An 8,278-nucleotide genomic window follows, 5' to 3' on the forward strand; every position below is an offset into this window, starting at 1 on the left:
AAACTTAAGTTATATATTTATAACATAATAGATGGATTTTCAATGTTATGAACAGTTTTTACTAATATACAATTTCATAATTTCATAAATTATTTACAGTTGTATTTGCATTATTAGAAATTATTTAAGCAAAACCTACTTGATAAATTATTCTCATAGAGTAAAACCTAATTTAACATTCACTTATTTCAATGGACAAAATAATTAAGTCCTGAAAAAAGATAGATATTCTAATGTCTTTTAACCTGTCTATAACAGATACGGATAGATTAGGAGGTGTGGACAGATATACAAAATATACTATAAATGTCAGCCAAAAGAACAAAGAACAAAATAACTTTAATTCTGTACATTTATAATTATGTATGATGTATGTTTATATGTGTACCTTTGGGTAATATTTATTATCAGCTTTTTTTTATAAAAATACAATTAATTTTTATATAGTTACATATGTGCGTTTGACAGAAAAAATACTAAGCTTATCTTTAATAAAAAATTTTGATAGTCCCATAACTGTCCATTATATATATATATATATATATATAATGTAAATAGGTTTAAATGTAATAATAATTTTACTTTCGTTAAAATTCAATGAAAAGGTTTTGTTTTTATTGAACCTTTATTGTAAGTAAAAATTACTAAAAACTATTCTATAAGTTATTAATTAAACTTAAAGATAAAAATTTTAAGCAATAAGCAATTATAATATTAATAGATATAAACAGTATTATCAATTTCTTAGCAGGTAGGAACTACTTAAAAATAATAATTATTAACAAATACATAATATTATTTATGTATTATGGTATATTAAAAAAAAAAACCATATTTTGAATTTTATTAAATTAATAATAGTATGTAGGTATAATATTTATAAAATGTATATAATACACGTTATACATATGAGTTGATAAGATTTTGCCATTTTGTTTATTACATAAAGTATATCGTATCATCATGAGTTTCTTAGAAATATGAATATTATTTGCAAGTACAGATGTCACTTATTTGAACCAATTTGGAACCCAAGCATTTTAGTCCATTTATGTGAGTCGATAAGTTATAGGCCAAGAATTTAATATATATGTATGTAAATATAAAAAGATATAAAATGAAACTAATAATGCACTACTACTATGCATTTATAAATATTCGTTATGTGTTTCATTATAATATTTATGAAATTGTATATATTTTATTTTTTTATTATTATTATTAATTAAAATGAACATTTGCAATACCATAACTCTTGACCATTTGGTGAGATTTACGAACTCGTATATTATAATTATTCATACAGGTATGTATTGAAAAAAATAAAAACACAGTCCACATATCTATCAACAACTCAATGAACAGTTAAGAGATATAAAAGTTTGTCGAGTAAATTGTACATAGTATTAAGTATTTTAAAATCAGAAGCAAAATTCAAAAAAACTATCTAATAAATAATTATACAAAGATAATTCATCTTATTATACATAATAAGGAACCCTATTAATTAGGTATAGTAAACTTAATAGACATTTTTTTTTTAATTCTGTAATAATGTATGAGAAAACTGAAACCAATTTATTTTAGTACAGTAGATAAATAAATCAATTAATTATGAGTTCAATAAGTGCAACTTCTGTATGAAACAACAAAAACCAACTAATTACTATAGCTTTTATTTTAGTTAAATTTTATTTTTCATAGTTTTTGAGTTATTTCAGATTCAACTCACCTATTTCAAATAATACAGGTAAATGATAATATTTTTTTTTATGTTTTGAAGGTTTGACATAACAGTTTAATATTTTATTATTATTCAACTTTTTATTTAACATTAAAAATTAAACAATTATTTGTACATTTTAATGTATATTAAATTGTTTTAAGATAGGTAATATTTGTACAAATGTATGTTTTATTATTCTCTTTGCCTAATTTAAAATGGGTAATTTAACTCTAAGATGAAAAAAAAAATATTTATGCAAATGCATTTTGTTTTTGGTGCGCATGTTCAATAGGAACACAAACAGTTTACAGTATGCTAACATATTCTTAAATACAATGATTTTTATAGTATATAGATAAATTATAGTGTTTTGTATTCAACTATATTTAAAAAAAAATACATTTTTTAAATAACAGTTAAGATATAACTTGATGTATTAATGCTAAGTGTGACTTCAGATTAGTGTTCTGTGAAAATTTTTTACTGCACAGGTTACAATAAAATGTTTTTTTACCACCACATTCATAAAATATATGCCGGTTAAGAGTGTATTTATTCTTGTATGATTTACCACATTCATTTGGGCATATAAATCTTAGACCAGCATACGAATCTGCAAAGAATAGGTTAGTGATTAAATTATTAGTCTGTATATTAATAAATATTTACATAAATCATATTTAAATCTAGACTAAATACAAAAAAAAAAAAAAAAATAATGCTATATACAGTGGCGTACCTAGATGGTGAAGGGCCACAGGGTAGATATTAATTTAGATCACATAGTCGATATAATTTAAAAATTTAAAATATTATACATATTGTAACTTGTAGCCATGAATAAAAATAATGAGATAATTAATAAATACAAAACTGTTGGTCTAATTTTAAAGAAATATTATTTTCAATTGCAATGAATGATAAATGTTAGAGTCGATCTTGTCCTATATAATTTCTTAGATAAGTTTTTAGTTATTTTAAGTTAACTTAAGGATCTTTCAGCTCTTTCAGAAGATGCAGGAATGATTTGAAGTAATAACATTGCAGTATACACTTCTGTAATATTACATTCAATCACTCCAAATTTGGTTATGATTTCTATTTTCCATGTATAATTGTAGTTAATAAAATACAGTTTATGTAAAAACATAAACATTAAAAATGTTTGATAAACATTAAGAAACTGAAGCGAAAAATGTGTTCCTATCACATTAGAATATTTAAGTTGAAACTGATCACATTTGTTCAAAAAATAATTATTTACAATAACGGCGGTTGAAGTGATTAACGACAATCGTAATGAAATACATGGACGGAATTATTAAAAATAGTCTAATGATTATTAAAAAATGGTAGGTATAAAATGTTTGGGGAAATTAAGATGGACTTTATATAAATCTGAGTGAGTCCTAATAATACTTTCGTTGAAATAATAATGTACAAAAATATATATACCGCGTATATGGGGTATACATTTTAAAATTAGACAATGGTCCTCAAGACGACAAGATCCCTAAGTTCTACTGCCCCACTTTGCCCTAGAATAGCTACGCCACGGTATATGTATAAATAGAGTTAAGATTTTGAGACAATAAAAAAAATAAAAAGCACTTCAAATGTGAATAGAGCAACAAAAAAGCATTTATAAGAAAAAAAATGCAAAATTTTATTTTATTCATCTAAAATAGAAAATAAAGTCAAGTTATATGTAACAATTCTTTCCATAATACATTTTAATTTGTTTTTAAATCTAAATCCAAGTTATTAAGGATAAATATATAACTATAAGAATTTATTAAAACAATTCATTTTTTAATAAATTACTTTAAGTAATTGTAGGATCAAAGAAAACACTGATAAATGTAATAATAAATATTGGTTAAATTGTTTCATCTTATCTTTAAATAGTATTTTAAGTTACATTTCTATGGCACTGTATAATTAAGTTTATTATTAGCAAATAAATAAATAACATGGGCCACTTATACTTATTAAAAAATTATAAAATCTAACAATATAACAATCTCAAAATATTTCTTACTCTTTTTTAACAGTATATTAGAGATTTAAAATATTCAATAAAGTAAAATTAATGAATTCAATGTTTTATTTAAATCTTGTATTTTATAATATATCGCAGATTAATATAATACAAAATTTATATAAAAAAGTATAAGAGTTCCATATGATTTAGTATACATGTATTAATACTGCTTTTAGCTCATTATAACTATATATATTTTAATTTTTTAAAATAATAATTACAGTTTAAGATAAAATAAACATTTTTCAAGAATAATAAAAATAATGTTCTACTTAATATCTTTGACTTTTTTAAATTCCCTAGTTTAAGATAACTTGTATATTTTAGCATCAAAAAGTGGAAATCTATGTACTATTTAACAATTAAAATATAATCAGTTAATCTAAGTAAATAAAAAAATTATGAAATGTTGAAAAATAACAATTGATTAGTCATAGTACATTAATGACAAACTTAAAATTTAAGAAATATATATTTTATAATTAATATTATACTGTATTATATTGTCATCATAAATTGTATGTAAGGTTCTTTCTAAATTAAAATATAATTTTGAATCTACGACTTTATAAGTCTAAACATTATCATTCATTTCCAAAGTATCAAGTTATAAAATTAATTTATATTCATATTTTTAAATTTCAATATAATATATGAATTTTAAATATTTTTATATTAAATGTTTCCATTGTATCAAATACTTAAACATATTCAATGATTTTATGAATTAAAAGAACATGTCTTTTCATGTTTGTTTTTACTGTAAAACGTCTTGGACAATATATACATTTGAACTGAGGATCAATACCACATTCATATGTTATATGTCTCTTTAAACTTGATTTACGTTTTTTCCCAGTATAATATCGACCACAATTGTTCTGACAGTATAAAGGATCCGGTAACATATTAGGTTCTGAAATTATAATTGAAAAATTAGATGCAATAAACAAACAATGGATATATTTTTAATTTTAAGCAAACACATACATATACATTTATTTGTAACACAAATTATGAAAATTGTTACAAAAATAATAAAATAAATATTTTTGTAAATACTGTGATATATATTATTACTGAATACTGACATAATATTACAGAATATAGCAGGCAAATACAATTCTAAAATACTATAAGATTATAGGTTTATCAGAATTTGCTTGGCATTTCCGGTGAATATCTGAATTTATATAAGTCTCTCTTTTATTTCATTCTATAAAAGAATAAAATACCAGTTTAGTTCATTTAATCCAATCAATTTATCAGTATTTTATCTTATTATTTAGGTCTAAACACTAAAAAAATTGTATAATACTGTAAGCTGTACCATTTTTGAAAAATATTACAATACAAACATTTAGAATTTTAGAAAAGTAAAACTTAAAATTTAACAAAAAAAAAATTAATTTTAACAATTGAAAAATTATAAAAAATCTATCTATGTAATGATTTTGAAACTAATCAGATTTAAATTATATATTAAAAATTAAATCAATATAGAATAAGGAACAATTTAATAAAAAATTATCAGGGAAATTATCATATTATAAATAATTACATTTTATAAAAAGTGTATATTAATTAAGTATACATTTTTCAAACGCAACAGTACAATTATAAGGCTAAAAAATGCATTACCTAGGTATCTAAAAATGTAAACATACATATATTTGTTGAAAAGATCTGTTTGTACTAAAATATAGATTTAATATTAATTTATATTAATAAAGTGAATGTTTAATGCATGTCTTTTCATACTGCCCTTATCAGTAAATCGTTTTTGACATACAGGACACTCAAATTGAGGATCAACTCCACATTCATAAATAAGATGCCTCCTGAGACTAGATTTTCGAAATTTGCCTTTATATGATCTGCCACACCTATTTGGACATTCAGTTGGATCTAACGAAAAATCTATATATTCTGAAAAAATAATATATTTTTATAAATTTTTCAATAATTCTTGAATAACTTATTCAATGTTACAAAAATGGTAAAAAATAAAAGAATTTTTTTTAGCATTACTGTTTAAAAATTAATATTAGTTAATATGTAGAAATACAGTTTAATTCACCAAGCATGCGCCCACTTGTTTTTTCTTTCATATTGAATTGATTAAAATTCTAATTTAAGAATGTATTAGAAATGGTTTTTAAATATTTATTTAAAATACATATAAGATTTAATATAGTATCTATTTATTATAAGTACTCAGATAATATATACCTGGGGTGGCCAAATTTTTTTTTGGTCGCTATCTAGTAAAAATATACTTCACCTTTGAGGATCGACTTCCATACATTTTTTTTTTATTATTGAATAACTATAATTATTAAGAAACATATAGAGCGTGTGGCTCTAAATTTGAAAGAAAACTCATGGAAACTAAGTCAAATTTTTCAACCTTAGATATGAATACAAAAATGTTTATGAATTTTCAACTACAAAGTTACTTGCGAATTTTTGCGATTTGGATACATTATAGGTATATTGTAAAAAATTGAACATTAAACGCTTGTAAAAAAAATTGTGACTAACGATTTTTGATTTTTTTTTTTAATTACAATTAGAACAACTTATAAGAAACCTTATATTAAATTTTTAAGATTTATCAAAATATTTTGAAAAATTAACTGTATATAGACAACACTAATACAAACATTTGTTGAAAATTTCAAGTATTATTTACAATGATTAGTTTTTGAGTTTCAACTGCACGAAAAAATCGATTTTATCGATAACTGGTTTAGCATCAAAATTCCAGTTTTTCCGTTACCTACTTTTATTTTATATTGTGAGGATTTAAATATAATGACGATAATGACATTTTATACTACCTATTTAAAAACATATTAATTCAGTAGACCTAAAAATAAATATACAATTTATTCATTTTTACAACATTATGTATTTGTGTATTTTATAGTATTGTCATTTAAACATTAAATCATATTTAGATTATCGAAGTATGCCTAAATGCCGAGGATCAAACGTCCTATAACAAATAACTCTCCAGTCTCCATGACAAAACGTCTTATCTAAGAGGACGTTGTACCCGCAATCCGCATATTATGTTGTTTTTGTCTTACTAGTGTACATCATGGTAAAAGAACACATTTTGTGTTATTAGCTTTAATACTATAGAATAAATTTACCTATTATCATTTAAAGTTAATTATAGTTAGGTGCCTAGGTAATAGGTATGTATAATATTACAACTTTAAAATGATAATATCCATAAAAGCATATGCCATTTCTTGGATAATATTCTCATCTTTAAATTTGATATTAGGTAAATTTACTCTTAATACAGCTAACATTACAAAATGTGTTCTGCTGAACGCAAATTTGCTTTGATGTACGTGAGTAAGACAGAAACAACACATGCGGGTTTAACGACCTCTTTAATAATTGTGGCGGACTATGGCTAGTCGGAGTCGGTAAATTGCGTCCCCTCAAAAAAGTTATAGTATACTACACGGTTTAAGATAGAATCTATCTAGAATTCTATCTTAAACCGTGGTATACTAATATACTATGAATGTATATATATTTATATTTTGTAGACTAGTTTTAAACTATGATTATTTACAATGTATCTACCTTATATAAGTACCTACCTATTCTACAACTAACAGTCGTATAAATAAAAAAGTATATTCATACAAGGAGCCTACACATAATTATGTATTAAATATTTGTAAATCTCACTAAAGCATTTAAGCATAGTGAATTTTGTGTTTTGACGCGCCACCTTCAGGAAACAGGTGAAGCGTTTCGTCGGTCTAGATAACTAAAAATACAAGACTAGATTCTTCAGATTCTTGTCTGATCCATTATCGTTCGTCGGTATTACATACTAGTATACTACACAATAATTATTACTTGTTTATTATCACTCACATTATGCGATACGCGCAATCAGAATAGATTAAACATTAAATTTAAAATTTTATCTATTCAAAATCTATTCTATAGTAAGTCAAGTTTGTGCCGAGGCCGTCTGAAGCAGCGTTTAGAAGTTTAGAACCTCACATCGTGTTTTATCAACGCCACGCAGAGTTCACAGTGTTCACACTGTCGAACGGAAATTTGCTGCCGAATGTCGATCCAAGGTATAGGTAAATATAGGTAAGTACCTATATCGGAAGATTCGACGGTTACTGGTTTTGTCCCGCGTAGGCGAGTATTGCGTAATATTTTCAGAAAGTAATGGGTACGTAACGTAAAAATATAATTGTAATTTGTAGATGTATAAAGTTAAAAAAATCTAACCGGCTAACTAACAAAACAAACAAATTAGGTACATTTCATAAGGCAATAGTAATAATATTATTGTTACTTATTGATACCTATATTTTAAAACAAAAATGGCTTAACACTCAAAATAAAAAATGTCCGATAGATAACAACACCTAATTTGATTTGGCATAGACATCGTAATCACTAATAACTATTTCCAGCTTCCACTGCATTACTCCAATTAGTTCGGTTACTCCCAA

The 8,278-nt window shown here is 23.6% G+C and overlaps 1 pseudogene; it reads right to left on the reverse strand.

Annotated features, from left to right (window-relative positions):
* Positions 1–715: 715 nt before the first annotated feature.
* LOC114123585 (uncharacterized) lies at positions 716–7,096 on the reverse strand (annotated as a pseudogene).
* Positions 7,097–8,278: the final 1,182 nt, after the last annotated feature.

The sequence above is a fragment of the Aphis gossypii genome, chromosome 1 (assembly GCF_020184175.1).
Source record: "Aphis gossypii isolate Hap1 chromosome 1, ASM2018417v2, whole genome shotgun sequence".
Lineage (NCBI taxonomy): Eukaryota > Metazoa > Arthropoda > Insecta > Hemiptera > Aphididae > Aphis > Aphis gossypii.